This window comes from Bufo bufo, chromosome 8, assembly GCF_905171765.1.
Source record: "Bufo bufo chromosome 8, aBufBuf1.1, whole genome shotgun sequence".
In the NCBI taxonomy this organism is placed as follows: domain Eukaryota; kingdom Metazoa; phylum Chordata; class Amphibia; order Anura; family Bufonidae; genus Bufo; species Bufo bufo.
In genome coordinates this window covers 20,676,800-20,695,902 of record NC_053396.1, presented here as the reverse complement: position 1 = coordinate 20,695,902, position 19,103 = coordinate 20,676,800, and the positions used below count along the sequence as shown (strand labels likewise).

Genomic DNA, 19,103 nt, shown 5'->3' with positions numbered 1-19,103 from the left:
ACGGTCCTTGAAACCATTACTGGTCGGGTGTCTCATCTTTATGACTTTGTGATAGTGGATTGTCAGCTCCCTGCACCAAAAGTTTATCATTAACTCTATATTACAGTATGCTCCTGGTTAGATTACTCCACACGACTGCCACTTCCATACACCCTCTGTCACAGAGAGCGTCTCTCGCTCTGGAGGACCCGTCCTGTCCTGCGATACAAAGACATCCCATTGCTGGGAGTGGGTAATGTGTTATGCATCATTTTCCCCTGTGGTGGCGCTGCAGGAAAATGAAAGGGGTTCATATTGATGGCCTATCCTCACGTGACGTCACGTTCATCGCTCACGTGGCCTAGGCGCAGCTCAGTCCCTGAGCTGCAATACCAAGCACAGCCACTACGCAACAGATGGCGCTGTGCTTGGCGAGCTGAGAGAGGCCGCAGCGCTCATTACAGCGCAGCGCTCACTTCAAAACGCTGATCGGTGGGTGTAGGACCCGGAGGATAGGCCATCGATATGAAAATCCTAGAAAACTCCGGCTTATTGTCAAGGGTCACTTCTGACATGTAGTCCTAAAAACCACGCAAGGGCACTGCTGGCATATGCCATTGATATATGACCAGCCCTACCTCCAGGTGGTCCGCCACCCCTGCCAATCAGCTGTTTGAAGGGGCATCAGCAGTTGGGTAAGCGCTGCAGCCTCTTCTTTGGACCTATGATGTCACATGGATTTAAAGGGGTTGTCCAGCATCCCCTCAGATTTGTGTCACCCCCACCTCCGTACTCAACTGGTCCCCACCGTACCATCTGTAATCTTCCGGGCCCTGGCTTTCTGACTTACAGCCAGTCTGCGGACACAATCACGTGCGGCACTGCAGCCAATGACTGGCCTCAGTGATGACATCACTGCTGGCTCACGTGCCACTTGGGAGATTTTTTATCGCTTAGGCAAGTCAATGGCTGCAGAAGCGCACGTGACCCTGTCCATGGCCCGGCCGGAACTAAATAAGATTGAGACCGGAAGATCGACGACCGCAGCCAGGGCGCAGGACCGGGTGAGTATGCGTCTTGTATTAGGTCAAAACCATCGTGGACAACCCCTTTAATGCAGCTCAATACCTTTCAACAAGCGGGCGTTACGGTTTACGGTATGTCGGGAGGCGGAGGGTCACCCGTCGGTCTCAGCTATACTCACCGATGACCCGACTTGATGTTATTTTCTAGAATGCTGGTTCTTCTTAGGAACCTCAAGGATCTGCTGGGAATAAACGCTTTTATTTTTGGCCGGCCTTATAAAAGATCAAAGCGTATGAAGAATTACAGGGAGTGAGCAGAACCCTGCCCAACGTCCCTCCCGACACATCTGCAATTTATACGTCTCGCCAAGGACAGGCCCCTGGCGAGGCTGCAAACTCCATAACCTTTAACTTGAGTGGACTACGGCTGGTGCGGGCGCAGGGACCACCGTGCACGACTGGACAGTATATAACTAGGCTTGGGTAGGTTAGTATGATCCCTTTGAAGGGGTTGTTCCACAAAAAATATTCTACAGTTTTCAAACCAGCACCTGGATCTGAACACTTTTGTAACTGCATGTAATTAAAAAATTTGTATAGCCACTGAGTTATTGAAAATAAAAAATAATATGTATTTGTATAGCGCCACCTGCTGTTTCTTATTTCCCGTCCACCTCACTGAGGTGGTCGCACGCGCTCAGTTGAATTCTTCAACTGTCACCAGCCGTATCTGTGGCAGGGAGGGAGCTGCTGAAGAAAGGACATGTCCCCTCAGCTGCCAGCAATGAATGGGGCCATCTCTGGATCCATGTGAGGTACAGGGCCAGTACTACATTTCTTAGGCTGGGTTCACACGAGCGTGTCCGGATTAGTTCCGGATGCGTCCCGGTGTGTTGCGGCAAACCCGCGCGAGTAGGAATGCAATTGCAGTCAGTTTTGACTGCGATTGCGTTCCGATGTTCAGTTTTTATCGTGCGTGTGCAATGTGTTTTGCACGCGCGTGATAAAAAACCGACTGTGGTACCCAGACCCGAACTTCTTCACAGAAGTTCAGGTTTGGGTTCGGTGTTGTGTAGATGTTATTATTTTCCCTTATAACATGGTTATAAGGGAAAATAATAGCATTCTGAAAACAGAATGCTTAGTAGGTGATCAGTTGAGGGTTAAAAAAAATAAAAAAAATTAACTCACCTTCTCCTCTTGTTCGCGTAGTTCTCCCGGTCTTTAGTTCTTTAAAAGATAAACTATGGGCTAAAGGACCTTTGGTGACGTCAGATCACATGCTCCAATCACATGGTCCATCACCGCGGTGATGGACCATGTGATTGGAGCATGTGATCTTACGTCACCAAAGGTCCTTTAGCCCATAGTTCATCTTTTGAGAAGTAAAGAAGAGACCGGGACTTACGCGAACAAACGGAGAAGGTGAGTTAATTTTTTTAATTTTTTTTAACCCTCAACTGATCACTTACTATGCATTCTGTTTTCAGAATGCTATTATTTTCCCTTATAACCATGTTATAAGGGAAAATAATACAGTGAATAGACTGTCACCTAGCAACCATGCGTGAAAATCGCACAGCATCCGCACTTGCTTGCGGATGTTTGCGATTTTCACTCAGCTCCATTCACTTCTATGGGGCCTGCGTTGCGTGAAAAACGCAGAATATAGAGCATGCTGCGATTTTCACGCAACGCACAAGTGACGCGTGAAAATCACCGCTCATCTGAACAGCCCCATAGAAATGAATGGGTCAGGATTCAGTGCGGGTTCAATACGTTCACCTACCGCATTGCACCCGCGCGGAATACTCGCCCGTGTGAACGCAGCCTTAGAAAGGTATTGCCATGTACTGTGTATATATATATATATATATATTTTTTTTTTAAAAACAACCTTTAAGTGAAAGAGAAAACCATTTACTACCGCAATACCAGACACAGCCATGGACAAGAGTGGCGCCACAATATGCATGCTTGGCTAAGTCGAACATGCAAGTGTATGGGGAGATCGACAGCAGACAGCAATCTCATGTGTATAGCGGACGCCCCAAGGAAAAACCTGCCTAAGGGCCCTTCTACATGGGCTGATGACCGGGGGGGTAGCTTGCCCTTTAACATGCCAATTGTCGACCTCCATATGTGTACACATGTAGAGGTAGGTAAATGATAACATTCTGGCTGCCTATAGCCACCACTAGAGGGAGCTTACTGCTGTATTATTGAGATCAACGTATGAACAGGCTGCAGTAAGCTTGTAAGCTCCCCCTGGTGGTGGCTGTAGGCATTGAGGATTTTCTAATTTACCTCTGCATCTATGCACGGCATCCGGAGGTCTGTATCAGACAACATTGCCTATGTGCGCTCCGCTCCCTTTTCTTGCTAGAAAAAGATGGTTGCAGTCTTCCAGAAACAGCGCCACTCTGTTTCACAGGCTGTGTGTGGTACTGCAGGCTCCTTCGTTTGCTGTAATACTATACAGTGGTGTATATTGAATGACTAATCGGGGCAATTCCCATACAGGCGGCTCCGGTTGTCAGATGACCCGGAAGAGAGAAGACGCGGAAATATTTTGCGTATTAGTCGTGAAGCTCATGTGAGTCAGGAGAAATGTCATCGACAGCGCGTCAGTAAGGGACACCTACACAGAGTGACTGGCTAGTGAACCCGGCTATGAAAAGCATGTGACGCTGGTTCTGTTGGATCCCGTCCCCAGTGGAGCATGCCCCTGTAATATAAACCCACGTACTATATGGGTCGTAATGTCCTGAAATGTGACCCCCCCACTGACAACTGCCTGAGTAAATGGCAGGAGATGGACGGGAAAACGAACACCTCATCCAAGAACATGACAAACCACAAGATGATGCAGGATCCACATGACGCTCACTCTTAGACTTATTGCACACGGACGTGTGCGCTCCGTGGCCGTATTGCGGATCGCATTTGCGGATCTGCAATACACGGGGACCGTTCCATGTGCATTCCGCATCACGGATTCAGACCCATTTACTTTGATGGGTCCGCAAATCCGGAGATGCGGAGCGGAACCCTACAGAGTGGGGTTTCGTCCCGTACTTCCGTTCCGCAAAAAGATAGAACATGTCCTATCTTTTTGCGGAGCAGCCGGATCGCGGACCCATTAAAGTGAATGGGCCCGCCATCCGCTGCCCCACGGTGGGTGTTTGTGCATTGCCTTAGGTCTCTTGCACACGAACGTATTTTCATTCCGTGTCCGTTCCGTTTTTTCTGCAGACCGTATACGGAACCATTCATTTCAATGGGTCCGCAAAAAAAAACGGAAGGTACTCCGTGTGCATTCCGTTTCCGTATTTTTGTTCCGCAAAAAAATAGAACAGCATTACGGGCAAGGATAGTACTGTTCTATTAGGGGCCAGCTGTTCCGTTCCGCAAAATACGGAATGCACATGGATATCATCCTTATTGCTTGCAGATCAGTTTTTAGCGGAACGCAAAATACATACGGTTGTGTGCAAGAGGCCTAAAGGGGTTTTCCAGTTCTTAAATTGGGATTGACTATCCCTTAAGATAAGTCATCAATGTCACATTGGTGGGGGGTCCGACGTCACCACCCCCTTTAAGGAGCCATGTCGCTTGGACAAGAGCTGCATAATATACCAAGCACAGCGCCGTACATGGTATGTATTGCAGCTCAGTCCCATTGACTTGCGGAGCATTGCATCTTCTCATTCGCATCGGTAGCATGGGGTTTGTGAAACTCGGTCCCATTTAAATGGGTTTTCCAAGACTTTTTACAAGATCGACTTGATCCGCCAATCAGCTGTTCGAGAAGGCACTGGCGCTCCTCTAAACGCCACGGCCTTCTCTTAGCTTACCAAGCACAGCGCCCTCTATCGGATAGTGGTTGTGCTTGGTATTGCAGTTTAGTTCTATTCACCTGAATGGACCCATTCTCAGGACAGGTCATCACTATCTGATCTGTGGGTGTCCGACACCTGGGACCTCCGCCGATCAGCTGTTCGAGATGGCACCAGCACTCCTGTAAGCGCCGCAGGCTTCTTGCAGCTTACCAAGCACAGCGCCCTCCATTGGATAGTGGCTCTGCTTGGTATTGCAGCTCATTCACTTGGCCACGGCTTACAGTGGCGCCGGTGCCTTCACAAGCAGCTGATCGGCGGGGGTCCCCCACCGATCATCAGATACTGATGACCTATCCAGAGAATAGGTCATCAATTAAAAAGTCTCGTTAAACCCTTTAAATGGGACTAACCCCATGCAACCGACGGACTGATGTCAGAGGCAAAGAAGAGGACGCAGCGCTTGCTGCCCCTTTAAACTGCCAATTGGCGTGGATGCCGGAAGTCAAACCAACACCAATCAGGTATAGATGAACCAGTCTAATTCCCGGAATACCCCTTTAAGTGTAGGAGAATCCCGACCGATGATAATCTACGCAATTAGGATTAGGAGAAAAAACACTTAATCCGAAAATGAGAGAACTCAGCTGAATACGTGACGGCGAGTCAGTGGCTGATAAGTGCCGGCAGTAGCTCGCAGGCAGGTATGGGCTGGGATCACGGGGTTGCGTCCTCTGGGCGTCTTTATGCCAAAAAATCCGGGTGTTTTTATGCCCAAAAAAATTGTGTGAACATTACACGTGGCGCCACATGCATCAAATTAGACATTTTTTGCCAGCATTTGAGGGAAACCGCGCTGTTCACATTATTTCAGGCAGGTGGCGGCGCATATACCAGTCCCCACTGTGCGCAATGGGAATCCGCACTCCCAAATGAAATCGGCATCAGAGGTGCCACGTCAGTTCTTGATGGGGTCTCCGTGGACGGACAGTCACATGTGAATTAGGCCCCATGAACACAACCCTATCCGTTTTTCGGTCCGCAAAATATATGGATGTGGTCGGTGTTGCATCTGTATTTTTTGCGGACTCATTGACTTCAATGGGTCCGCGGTCTGCATTTTGCGGACCAGTTCAGGACACGTTCTATCTTTTTACGGAACAAACATACAGATGCAGAAAGCACAGGGATGATTCCGCCTCCGTATGTCCGTTCTGCAAAATGCAGCCCACGGAACCATTAAAAACAGCACACGTATTTTACAACTCCGCGATTTGGATACGGTCGTGTGTGTGGGGCCTTAGCCTGACCCGCGGCAGCTGTTCACGGAAATACGCTGCAGTAAAACGATGGTCAGCCATGGATTCCGCAGCAGATTTGTGTGAACATGCCCTTATGGTCCATTCACACGTCCGTAGAATGTGTCCGCACCCGTTCCGCAATAAACCTGCATCCGCATTTCTGGAGCACGGCCCCGAACTTCCGGTCTGCGGCTCCGGAAAAAAATAGAACATGTCCTATTCTTGTCCGCAATTGCAGAAAGGAATAAGCAGTTCTATGGGGGTGCCGGCCGGGTGTGTTGCGGATCCGCTATGCACTACGGACGTGTGAATGGACCCTTAAAGGGGTTGTCTGGTTGTAGGAAAAATCTGGACAACCCTCAGGATCCGCCCGCAGTAAACAACTGGTAAGTACCTATCTGGAGGATCCCGGACCACCGCTCCGGTGCTTACAGCTGGGCCCTATTTACCTGGCTGACTGGTCTCTTCATTGCACAGTGATTAGCTGCAGCAGTGATGTGCACCTGACGAGGCCAGTGATTGGCTGCAGCGGTGATGTTACATCAGTGATATGCACCCAACAATGCCAGTGATTGGCTGCAGCGATGATGTCACATGAATGATGTGCACCTGACAAGGCGAGTGACTGGCTGCAGCGGTGATGTCACATCAGTGATGTGCACCCGACAAGACCAGTGATTGGCTGCAGCGATGATGTCACATGAATGATGTGCACCTGACAAGGCGAGTGACTGGCTGCAGCGGTAAAGTGACTGGCTGCAGCGGTGATGTCACATCAGTGATGTGCACCCGACAAGGCCAGTGATTGGCTGCAGCGGTGATGTCACATCAGTGATGTGCACCCGACAAGGCCAGTGATTGGCTGCAGCGGTGATGTCACATCAGTGATGTGCACCCGACAAGGCCAGTGATTGGCTGCAGCAGTAAAGTGCGCCGAGAAGGCCAGTGACTGGCTGCAGCAGTGATGTCACATTAGTGATGTGCACCCGACAAGGCCAGTGATTGGCTGCAGCGCTGATGTCACATTACTTATGTGCACCTGGCGAGGCCAGTGATTGGCTGCAGCAGTAAAGTGCGCCGAGAAGGCCAGTGACTGGCTGCAGCAGTAAAGTGCGCCGAGAAGGCCAGTGACTGGCTGCAGCGGTGATGTCACATTAGTGATTGCAACTGATGAGGCCAGTGATTGGCTGCAGTGGTGATGTCATGCCTTGCGCTGCAGCCAGGTAAAGAGAGCCCAACTGAAGGAACCAGAGCGGCATCACGGGATCTTTCAGGTAAGTACTTACCAGTTCTTTATTGCCGGCGGATCCCAAGGGTTCTCCAGATTCCCTCCCCCGAATCAGCCGATGGCCACAGGTCCTCCTCCTCCTCCTTCGGGGAACGGCACCCCATGGGAACATCCCATAATAATACCCGCCAGGCATTCTAATGGATGAATGACCAGTCGTCCATCACAGTGGGAGCCCATAATTGGCGGTCCAGAAAGAAAACCCCCTTTCTGTGACGTACACCAAGATGGACCCCATAAAATCAGCCAATCCCCTGTCGTCACCTGCCTGACATCACATCCAGCATCCGCCGCAGGTGACATCATCAATCGTCGGGGTTGGAGGACCCCTATACTTTTTCTCATTGGTCGCTATGAGCAACATCTTCACTAGTTTTAGTTCCCCCCCCCCCCCCCCCCCCTAAATAAGCCAGAGTCCTAGTCAGTACACAGTGACTACCAGCAATGAAGGGGTTACTGTGTAACCAACGTCCATTTTGGTCAGAGGCTGGCACTGCAAGAGCTCACCCCCCAAAAAAACGCCGACCCCAATCGCTGACTGCATGCATACAGTGCACCCTGCGGTAGCTGTCACTCACCAGCCGCGGCTGCGTTACTACTTACCTGGAGCGGTTCCTCAGCTCTTCCAGCCGCCCGCTCGCCACAGTCTCTCTTTACGCTCATTACGTAATGAAAGCGCCACGGCTCAGAACGCCGCCAGCCTCGGCAACACGACGTACTTACTTACGCAATCTACGTAACTGCCGCCAACTCTTCACCTTCCAGAATACAGGCGCGCGGAAATCCTAGCAGCAGCGCGGAGGCTTCGCCCTGATTGGAAGGTTCTCGCAGAGCGGCGACGTTCTATTGGCTGGTGACAGGAGGCGCCGCGTCTGATTGGCTAGTGGTCGGCGAGTGTCGCTCTGTGATTGGAGGAGAGATCAATTGAATGGCTGAAGCCTGTGTGTCGGACTCGGAGACAGGGGCTTGATGTGCCTGGAGCTGCCAGCTGCCAGAATTACAATAAGGGTTGGAGGGAAGGAAATTTAGAGGCTGTGTGAGAGAAATGCAGAGAGGCTAGAGATGCCAGATACACACGGAAAGAAAGGGAAATGCTAATTGGAGCAAATGTAAGCAATTCCTCTAATTTTTAACTTGAAAAAGCATCGGCCTATTTGGGGTGGCCGGGACCATGGGAGCGCACACAGGCTGGTGCTTTTTCTATAGTGTGCAAGCACGACCACTGCTTCTGGATTGCAGGGTGGTCGTAACCATGGAAACCAGCAGTGTATAATGTAATTGAAAAATTAATCAAGCCAGCAAAGGAGGAAATACGGGCAATCACAATACATTAAATAGGTTATCCAAGACTATTAAATGGCCCCGGGCCCCTCACACTGAATATACTTACCTGGCTCCCTGGCTTTCCATCACATTATACTCGTCCCGTATCCAGGGGTTACGACCACCGCTGCAGCGCAGATACGAGGTGGTCAGGATGAGAGCTGCTGAGCATGCGCGCCTATGTGCGCTCCCACGGTCCTGACTAGGGATGAGCGAATCGACTTCGGCCGAAACATCCGAAGTCGATTCGCATAAAACTTCGTTCCAATACTGTACGGAGCAGGAGCTCTGTACAGTATTAGAATGTATTGGCTCCGATGAGGCGAAGTTATTACTTCGCGAAGTCTGCTGTAAAAAACCATTTCCCGAACTCGGGTTCAGTTTCAAGTGTTGCCTTGGAACCGAACCCGAGTTCGGAAGTTATTACGAGAAGTCACACGAGACTTCGCAAAGTAATAACTTCAGCTCATCGGAGCCAATACATTCTAATACTGCACGGAGCTCCTTCTCCGTACAGTGTTGGAACGAAGTTTTATGCGAATCGACTTGGGATGTTTCAGTCGAAGTCGATTCGCTCATCCCTAGTCTCGACCACCATAGAGATCAGCGCTTTTACCTATAGTGTGCAAGCACGGCCGGGCTGCGCGATCAAGTGGACTAAGGTGAGTTTAATTATTTTTTATTTATTTTTTAACCCCTCCAGCGCTATTTTACCTTGCATTCTGTATTCAGAATGCTATTATCTTCCCTTATAACCATGTTATAAGGGAAAATAATAATGATCCCATCCTGATCGTCTCCTAGCAACCGTGCGTGAAAATCGCACCGCATCCGCACTTGCTTGCGATTTTCACGCAACCCCATTCATTTCTATGGGGCCTGCGTTACGTGAAAAACGCACAAAGAGGAGCATGCTGCGATTTTCACGCAACGCACAAGTGATGCGTGAAAATCACCGCTCATGTGAACAGCCCCATAGAAATGAATGGGTCCGGATTCAGTGCGGGTGCAATGCGTTCAACTCGCGCATCGCATCCGCGCGGATGTGAAAGGGGCCTTAGGGTACACTCCCACGACAGATTATGACGCTGGGTGAAAATCCGCCGTGTACTCTGCAGCAGAAACTGCAACGTTTTTTACTTTAAATGTCGCTGACCCACTCACGGCTTAGCCGTACCGTCGATCAAAGCGGCATCCATCCGTACACCACGCCAAGAATGGACTCCCAAAAAAAAATAAAAAGGAGCCGGACACCAAGTGGCTACCGACGGAATTCCATCAGCAAATTTTGCAGTGTGAACAGGTCCTTAGAATACAAGCACACGGCAGCGTAGTTTATGTGGATTTTTATGTGATTTCGCTGCGTTTCCGAGCCGGATGCACCCGTGTTACTTGCGGATTTAGTCGATTATTTTGCCCCCGGATTTCACCTCCTGTTTTGCAATCGGCACGAACACTCGCCACACTGCGGATCTCAAAATTCGCACCTCAGGCCAATTTCTGCACCATATACGTGAGATTTTGATAATCTCATCTACTTAGCTGGTGCTGTATTATGCTGCTCCCCCACAAATTCTGCGTGTAATATGCGCTGTGTGTATACGCCCTTAGGGCTCACGCACACAACCGTATGTATTTTGCGGCCCGCGGTCCGTGTGCATTCTGTATTTGGCGAAACGGAACAGCCGGCCCCTAATAGAACAGTACTATGCTTGTCCGTAATGCGGACAATAATAGGACATGTTCTATTTTTTTGCGGAACGGACATATGGACATACAGAAACGGAATGCACACAGAGTAACTTCCGTTTTTAAAATGAATGGGTCCGCAAAAAAAACCCGAATTAACACGGAAAGAAAATAATGTATATTCGTGTGCATGAGCCCTCACTTTAGGGCAAGTTCACACGATCATATGGTCGCCGTGCCTGTGTTGCGGACTGAACTCCGCATTGTGGACCCATTGACTTGAATGCGTCCACGATCCGCTAGATGCAGCAAATGATAGGCTATGTCCTACCTTATGCGGAGCAGAGACACGGATCGGAATCTCATTGAAACAATCGCAAGTTCTTCCGCGGGCTTTCGGGTCCTATCTTTTGCCGTATCTTGCGGATCACAGATCCAATGCGGTTCAAGTCAACGGGTCCGCACCTCAGTACGGAGTTCACGCGGCCAGTGCGGGTGTTTTGCGACGCGGCGACCATACGGTCGTGTGAATGGGCCCTTAATCAGTACTTTGCAGAATGACATTGACGCTTTCTTCTCCCTGCGGAGGCGCTGCAGGAGAATCAAACATTTGCTGACAGGTGTCGCTGCACAGGAGAGGCGCCCAGTGATCATCTTATCTTCAAGGGACCTTTCAAATCAACTCTCCACATTTAAAGGGGCAGGTCCTGTTTATGAAAAGTGAAAGCGTTTTTTTTGTTTTTTTTCTCTCGCCTCAGCGCTCTCCGCCAGGCAGCATTTCCCTTCATATAGGGCGAGACAAGCTAATCTGACAGACGGGCTGTTGAGCTGTCAAAGAAATCTACGTCTTCTTCCAGATTGCTTCCCTCCACATCACTGCGGTGCTTCACAGGAACCTGCCAAGATGGAGATAAGAGTGCCAGCGAAAAATCCTCTGCCCTCGGAAAACGGGCTTCTATATTAAGACAGCGGCTACACAGCCAACATGGCTGGAAGTGTCGGGGGCGGCAGCGTCGTTCAGGCAAGAGGACAAGGATGAAGTGCTACAGGAGGCATGGTCATGGGGGGCCGGGCAGCCTTGGATAAAGCAAAAAAAAATCGACCATAAGGCCTCATGCACACAGCCGTTGCTTGGTCGTGCCCATATTGCAGCCCGCAAACAGCATCGGCCATGTGCACCCCGCATCACGGATGCGGACCCATTAATTTGAATGGTGGGGTTTCTGTCTGTGCCCCGCACCGCAAAAAAGTAGTGCATGCACTACTTTTTTGCGGTGCAGACGGATCCATTCAAGTTAAACGGTTCTGGAGCAGTCTGCGAAATCCGCACGGATGTTGCCCGTGCATTGGGGACCGCAAATTCCGGTCCCCAATGCACAGAACGGCATGTGTGCATGGGCCCTTAGGGCGTGTGCATGGGCCCTTAGGCCTCTTGGCTTTTTCAGTATTTTGCGGTCCGCAAAAAACTGATCTGCAAAAAATACGGATGACGGAACGGAACAGCTGGCCCCTGGTAGATCAGTCCTATCCTTGTCCATTATGCGGACAATAAGGACTCTTTCACACGGGCGACATTTCCGCACGGGTTGAACGCATTGCACCCGCACTGAATCCGGACCCATTCATTTCTATGGGTCTGTGCACATGAGCGGTGATTTTCACGCATCACTTGTGCGTTGCGTGAAAATCGCAGCATGTTCTATATTATGCGTTTTTCACACAACGCAGGCCCCATAGAAGTGAAGCAAGTGCGGATGCGGTGCGATTTTCACGCACGGTTGCTAGGAGACGATTTGGATGGGGACCCGATCATTATTATTTTCCCTTATAACATGGTTATAAGGGAAAATATTAGCATTCTGAATACAGAATGCTAAGTAAAATAGGGCTGGAGGGGTTAAATTTTTTTTTAACTCCTTAATCCACTTGTTCGCGCAGCCCGGCATCTCTTCTGTCTTCTTCTGTGAGGAATAGGACCTTTGATGACGTCACTACGCTCATCCCATGGTCCGTCACATGATCCATCACCATGGTAATGGATCATGTGACGGACCATGTGATGAGCGCAGTGACGTCATCAAAGGTCCTATTCCTCACAGAAGAAGACAGAAGAGAAGCCGGCTGCGCGAACAAGTGGATTAAGGCGAGTTAAAAAAAAATATATATTTTTTTTAACCCCTCCAGCCCTATTTTACTGTATTCAGAATGCTATTATTTTCCCTTATAACCATGTTATAAGGGGAAATAATACAATCTACACAACCTTGAACCCAAACCTGAACTTCTGTGAAGAAGTTCTGGTCTGGGTACCACAGTCAGTTTATCACGTGCGTGCAAAACGCATTGCACCCGCGCGATAAAAACTGAACAACGGAACGCAATCGCAGTCACAACTGACTGCAATTGGGTACCTACTCGCGCGGGTTTGCTGCAACGCATCCGGACCTAATCCGGACACGCTCGTGTGAAAGAGGCCTAATAGGACATGTTCTATCTTTGAATAGAAACACGAAAACGGAAGGCATACGGAGTACCCTCCGTTTTTTTTTTTGTTTTTTTTCTGCGGATCCATTGAAATGAATGGTTCCTTATACGGAACGCAAAAAAACAGAACGTAAACGGGGGGGGGGGGGGGGAACGTTCGTGTGCAAGAGGCCTTAGTGTTTTTTTCCTAGCGTGTTTTTTTTCCAACTTTTGCATTTCTTGCGGGAAGAAATGGCAGCCCCAGATGTTAGCTAAAAGACTACATCCTTCTGAAACACATGACCCATGCAATTTTTTTTTGCTAGTGATGCTGTTTTGTGCAAATGGTGTTTCCTTTTTTTTTCTTCCAGATGTTTACATCCCCCTCTCTATAGGGGGAAAAAACACTGTACTTTGGGAAAACTTTTGATATAGCAATGCGACATATGAAAAGTTTTGATTGATGGGGGTCCGAGCGCCGAGACCTCCGCCTTTAAGGCCTCATGCACACAAACGCATTTTCCTTCGGTGTCCGTTTCGTTTTTTTTGTGGACCGTATACGGAACCATTCATTTCAATGGGTCCGCCAAAAAAATAGAACATGTCCTATTATTGTCCGCATTACGGACAAGGATAGGACTGTTCTATTAGGGGCCGGCTGTTCTGTTCCACAAAATACGTAATGCACACAGACGTTATCAGTATTTTTTGCGGATCCTTTTATTGCGGACCGCAAAATACATAGTCGTGTGCATGAGGCCTAAGAGGTGTGTCCCGATACCTGCTCTTGGTTATAATCGATGGGTCTCAGATAGGGCTGAAACGATTACTTGATTGAATTGAGTGATTTGACACCAAAAAATCCTCAATGCAAATTTTTTGCATCGAAGATTTGTTTGTGTCACGTGACCACGGAGCGGGAGTGCAGCGCTTTCTATTACTCCCGCTGGCTAGCAATACTCACCTTTCCAGCAGGGGGCCTCCGGACACTCCACAGCACAACCATGGTCCCGCACTGCACTGGCCTCCTGACGTACACACGCCGTGACCTGACGCGCTGTGTGACGTCCGACGCAGAGCAGCGCGGAACGATTGAGTGTCGGCGGCGCCCCTGCTGGAAAGGTAAGTTGGTGCGACTAAGGCCGGAGTACACAGCGGCATAGCAACCAATGACGCTGTGCACTCCGAGTGTCAGGAGGAGCAGGGGGGAGATTATTTCACAAGGGGGAGAGCTGCTGGCACAAGGGTGGGGGTGGGGAGGAGCTGGCACAAGGGTGGGGGTGGGGAGGAGCTGGCACAAGGGGAGGGGGGGGGGGCTGCTGCCACAAGGGGAGGGGGGGGGGGAGCTGCTGCCACAAGGAGGGGGGGAGAGCTGCTGGCACAAGGGGAGGGGGAGAGAGCTGCTGGCACAAGGAGGGGGGGCGGAGCTGCTGGCACAAGGGGAGGGGGAGAGAGCTGCTGGCACAAGGAGGGGGGGGGGAGCTGCTGGCACAAGGGGAGGGGGAGAGAGCTGCTGGCACAAGGGGGGGGGGAGAGCTGCTGGCACAAGGGAGGGGGAGAGCTGATGGCACTGGGGTGGGGAAGAGCTGATGGCACTGGGGTGGGGGAGAGCTGCTGGCACTGGGGTGGGGGAGAGCTGCTGGCACTGGGGTGGGGAAGAGCTGCTGGCACTGGGGTGGGGGAGAGCTGATGGCACTGGGGTGGGGGAGAGCTGATGGCACTGGGGTGGGGGAGAGCTGATGGCACTGGGGTGGGGGAGAGCTGATGGCTCTGGGGTGGGGGAGAGCTGATGGCACTGGGGTGGGGGAGAGCTGATGGCACTGGGGTGGGGGAGAGCTGATGGCACTGGGGTGGGGGAGAGCTGATGGCACTGGGGTGGGGGAGAGCTGATGGCACTGGGGTGGGGGAGAGCTGATGGCACTGGGGGATAGTGGAGCCGATGACACTGGGGGGAACTGGAGCACTTGGGGCTGATCGCACAGGGGGAAGGAAGGGTGTTGGAGACTGATGGCAGGGGGTCTGATGAGTTTTTATAAAGGAAAACAGTCTATTAATTCATTTTTTCTTATTAGATTACTCGATTATTCGTAAAAATAATCGATAGAATACTCGATTTCTAAAATAATTGTTTACTGCAGCCCTAGTCTCCCTAGATTCTGCCCCCACTAATTATCCCAAATACGTGGGCTCGTACAGAGCAGACAGCGGATGAAGGATCGTCTGCGCTCATCTGATGGTGAATGTAATTGCCTATAAGCTTTTTAGGGCTCAGAAGTTGCTTTGTAGGCAGAACACTCGCTGGAAGCCAAATTCGTCCTGAATGGATCCATTTAAGAATGTATTTCCAGTATTGCCATTAGCACACTGCGCTGTGAGTAAATGGGACGCTCTGTGAACGTGCCAAATATCTGCAATTATCGGCTTTCCCATTACTTACCCTTTTAAGGAAAAAGGGAACGAACTTCAGCCTGAATACACTGCATGTATTCATTCAGCTCCAGTCTTATACTGCCCCCTGCTGGTCCAAATCTAACTGTCTCATATCTTCAAGTACTACAATGCCACCTGCAGACAGATGCATGAATTGCAACTCGCATATACTCTTCACAATCACAACACTTTGTCGAGAGGTAATGCATTTTTTTTAAGAGGACCGGTCACCTCCTGCTGCTCCAGGCATTTCGCTCTCATGATCGGTGGGTGTCCCAAAAGTCGGACCCCCATCGATCTCATACTTATACCTTTTCCTGAGGATAACTTTCTATGACCAGAATACTTCTTTAAAAAGGACCTGACCCCTCTCCTGGCATGACTGTTTTAATAACCGATTGTATTCCCGTCTAATAGCAATTCTGGGGCATTTATTCTCATGACTCTGTTGTTCTGTTCCTCTTTTATTCCTACTAGAATAGCGGACCATGCATGCACTGGCTTGGCTATTTTCGCCAGACCCATAGAAGTAAATGGAGCAGTGGCTGCGCTTCCCATTCATTTCTGGAGAAGATCCGAAAATAGCCAAGCACGCCGCTAAGCTATTTTCGGAAGTCCCATAGTAATGAATGGAGGGCGGCCGCACATGCATGGGCTCCGTTCTAGAGATAGGTGTGGGAACCGCACCTAAAAGACAGTGGGGGCATATCCTAGCGATATGCCCCCAATGTATGAGATGATGCAACCCCTTTACGTTATCAATTTCAGATCGCTGGGGGTCCAACTCTTTGCACCTGTGCTGATCGGCTGTTTGAAAGGACTTTAATCCCAAGCACAACCACTAGGAGAACTACAACATGGAGCTTATCCTTATGACTCTGTGTTGTGCCATTCCTCTATTATTCCTGCCAGAAGTTATAAATGAATTGCCAACAGTTTGCAATGAAGACCCCTCCTCCCCCGCAACAGGTAACATCCAGATGGACTTGCTGAAAATTCAAATTCAAAACATCTAATAGGAATAATAGAGGAATGGCGCAACACAGAGTCATAAGAATAGATGCTCCAGAATTGTTAGTTACTGAAACAGTCAGGAGAGGGGACAGGTCCTCTTTAAATGTTTATTTTATGTATGCACTTCTATAGCGCTACTATATTCCGCAGCACTTTACGGACATTACCATCCAACTGTCCCCAATGGTGCTCGCAATCACCCGCACAAACCCGGGGAGAACATACAAACTCCATGCAGATGTTGTCCTTGGTTGGATTCGAACCCCAGCGCTGCAAGGCACCAGTGCTAACCACCGAGCCGCCGTGCTCTCCTATCCTCAGGACAGGACATCAGCCTATGGTGGAGGTCTGACTTCCGCTGCCCCGTTGTATGAAGTGGCTACAACACTCAGCGGCGTGCCACAACCTTCCCCTGAGACCTATTGCACACAAACGTTGTGCATTGGGGACCGCAATTTGGGGTTCCTAATGTACGGGCAACGTCCATGCGGCGGACGGATTAAGACCCATTCAACAAGTTCTATTTTTTTGCAGTGTGGAGGCACGGACAGAAACACCACGGAAGCACTCCGTAGTGCTTCCGTTCCGCATCTCCATGATTGCGGACCCATTCAAGTGAATGGGTACGCATCCGTGATTCGGAGTGCACACGGGCTGGTGCCCATGTATTGCGGACCCGCCGTATGTGGCGGCCACACAACGTTCGTGTGCAAAAGGACTTAGCCTGTGACAACACGTGCATTGGTTATACAGCCAGGTCCATAAATATTGGGACATCTACACAATTCTAACATTTTTGGCTCTATACACCACCACACTGGATTTGAAATTAAACGAACAAGATGTGCTTTACCTGCAGACTGTCAGCTTTAATTTGAGGGGATTTACATCCAAATCAGGTGAACGGTGCAGGAATTACAACAGTTTGCATATGTGCCTCCCACTTGTTAAGGGACCAAAAGTAATGGGACAGAATAATAATCATAAATTAAACTTTCTGTCACGAGGGTGTCAAGAGCCACGCCTGACTCCGTTATACCCGGGGTCAGGAAGTCGCAGCAGGTGGCTGCACGCTCTATGTATAAAGATAGAGCTGTTTCTTTATGGTAGCTTTCTGGGTTTGCCTTGCAACTCTTTTTGGTTCATTCAGGGATCTGTAGCTCCTTTTCCTCAGCTGTTTCTTGTCCAGCAATCCCAACCTCCTTATATTCCCCTCTCCCACTTCTCTGGTTGCCAGATATAGAGCTTCCTGCCTGGACTTCTATACTGACCCACTGGAGCTGTGTAGCTGTGTTCCCTGGTTGTTGTTCCAGAACGTTACCCTCCGGATCCCTGTTGGGCTTTTGTTGTCTGCTGTTGTCGCCCACCTGGGATTATATGTTTTGTCTGTATTGTCTGTCCTCCCCTTGGTGTTTTCCTTTAGTGTCAGTGGTGCGGACTAGTGATCCCACCGCCCCGTTCACTACACAGGACTCATCTTAGGGAAAGCCAGGGTTTAGGCACGTGATCGGCGTACGGGTGAGCAACCCGTCTAGGGACGTCAGGTGCCAGCCTCAAGGTGAGTCAGGGGTCACCACCTTTCCCTCTCCCTTGGACAGGGCCTTCCCATTTCCCTCCCTTTGCGTTACGCCGGTCATTACACTTTCACTTTTTAATACTTGGTTGCAAATCCTTTGCAGTCAATTACAGCCTGAAGTCTGGAACGCATAGACATCACCAGACGCTGGGTCTCATCCCTGGTGATGCTCTGCCAGGCCTCTACTGCAACTGTCTTCAGTTCCTGCTTGTTCTTGGGGCATTTTCCCTTTAGTTTTGTCTTCAGCAAGTGAAATGCTCAATCGGATTCAGGTCCGGTGATTGACTTGGCCATTGTATAACATTCCACTTCTTTCCCTTAAAAATCTTTGGTTGCTTTTGCTGTATGCTTTGGGTCATTGTCCATCTGCACTGTGAAGCGCCGTCCAATGAGTTCTGAAGCATTTGGCTGAATATGAGCAGATAATATTGCCCGAAACACTTCAGAATTCATCCTGGTGCTTTTGTCAGCAGTCACATCATCAATAAATACAAGAGAACCAGTTCCATTGGCAGCCATACATGCCCACGCCATGACACTACCACCACCATGCTTCACTGATGAGGTGGTATGCTTAGGATCATGAGCAGTTCCTTTCCTTCTCCATACTCTTCTCTTCCCATCACTCTGGTACAAGTTGATCTTGGTCTCATCTGTCCATAGGATGTTGTTCCAGAACTGTGAAGGCTTTTTTAGATGTTGTTTGGCAAAATTTAATCTGGCCTTCCTGTTTTTGAGGCTCACCAATGGTTTACATCTTGTGGTGAACCCTCTGTATTCACTCCGGTGAAGTCTTCTCTTGATTGTTGACTTTGACACACATACACCTACCTCCTGGAGAGTGGTCTTGATCTGGCCAACTGTTGTGAAGGGTGTTTTCTTCACCAGGGAAAGAATTCTTCGCTCATCCACCACAGTTGTTTTCCGTGGTCTTCCAGGTCTTTTGGCGTTCCTTCTTTTTAAGAATGTTCCAAACAGTTGTTTTGGCCAGGCCTAATGTTTTTGCTATCTCTCTGAAGGGTTTGTTGTGTTTTTTCAGCCTAATGATGGCTTGCTTCACTGATAGTAACAGCTCTTTGGATCTCATCTTGAGAGTTGACACCAATAGATTCCAAATACAAATAACAGACTGGAAATGACCTCTGGACCTTTTATCTGCTCACTGTAATTGGGAAA

At 49.6% G+C, this 19,103-nt stretch overlaps 1 protein-coding gene across 1 annotated transcript in view; it reads right to left on the bottom strand.

The window, feature by feature from the left end:
- Positions 1-8,060, bottom strand: part of FAM102A (family with sequence similarity 102 member A) — a 53,605-nt gene extending 45,545 nt beyond the window's left edge. Inside the window, exon 1 of the mRNA XM_040404988.1 lies at positions 8,036-8,060. The gene's annotated coding sequence lies outside the window, so the exon portion shown is untranslated. The remainder of the gene's footprint in view (positions 1-8,035) is intronic.
- Positions 8,061-19,103: the final 11,043 nt, after the last annotated feature.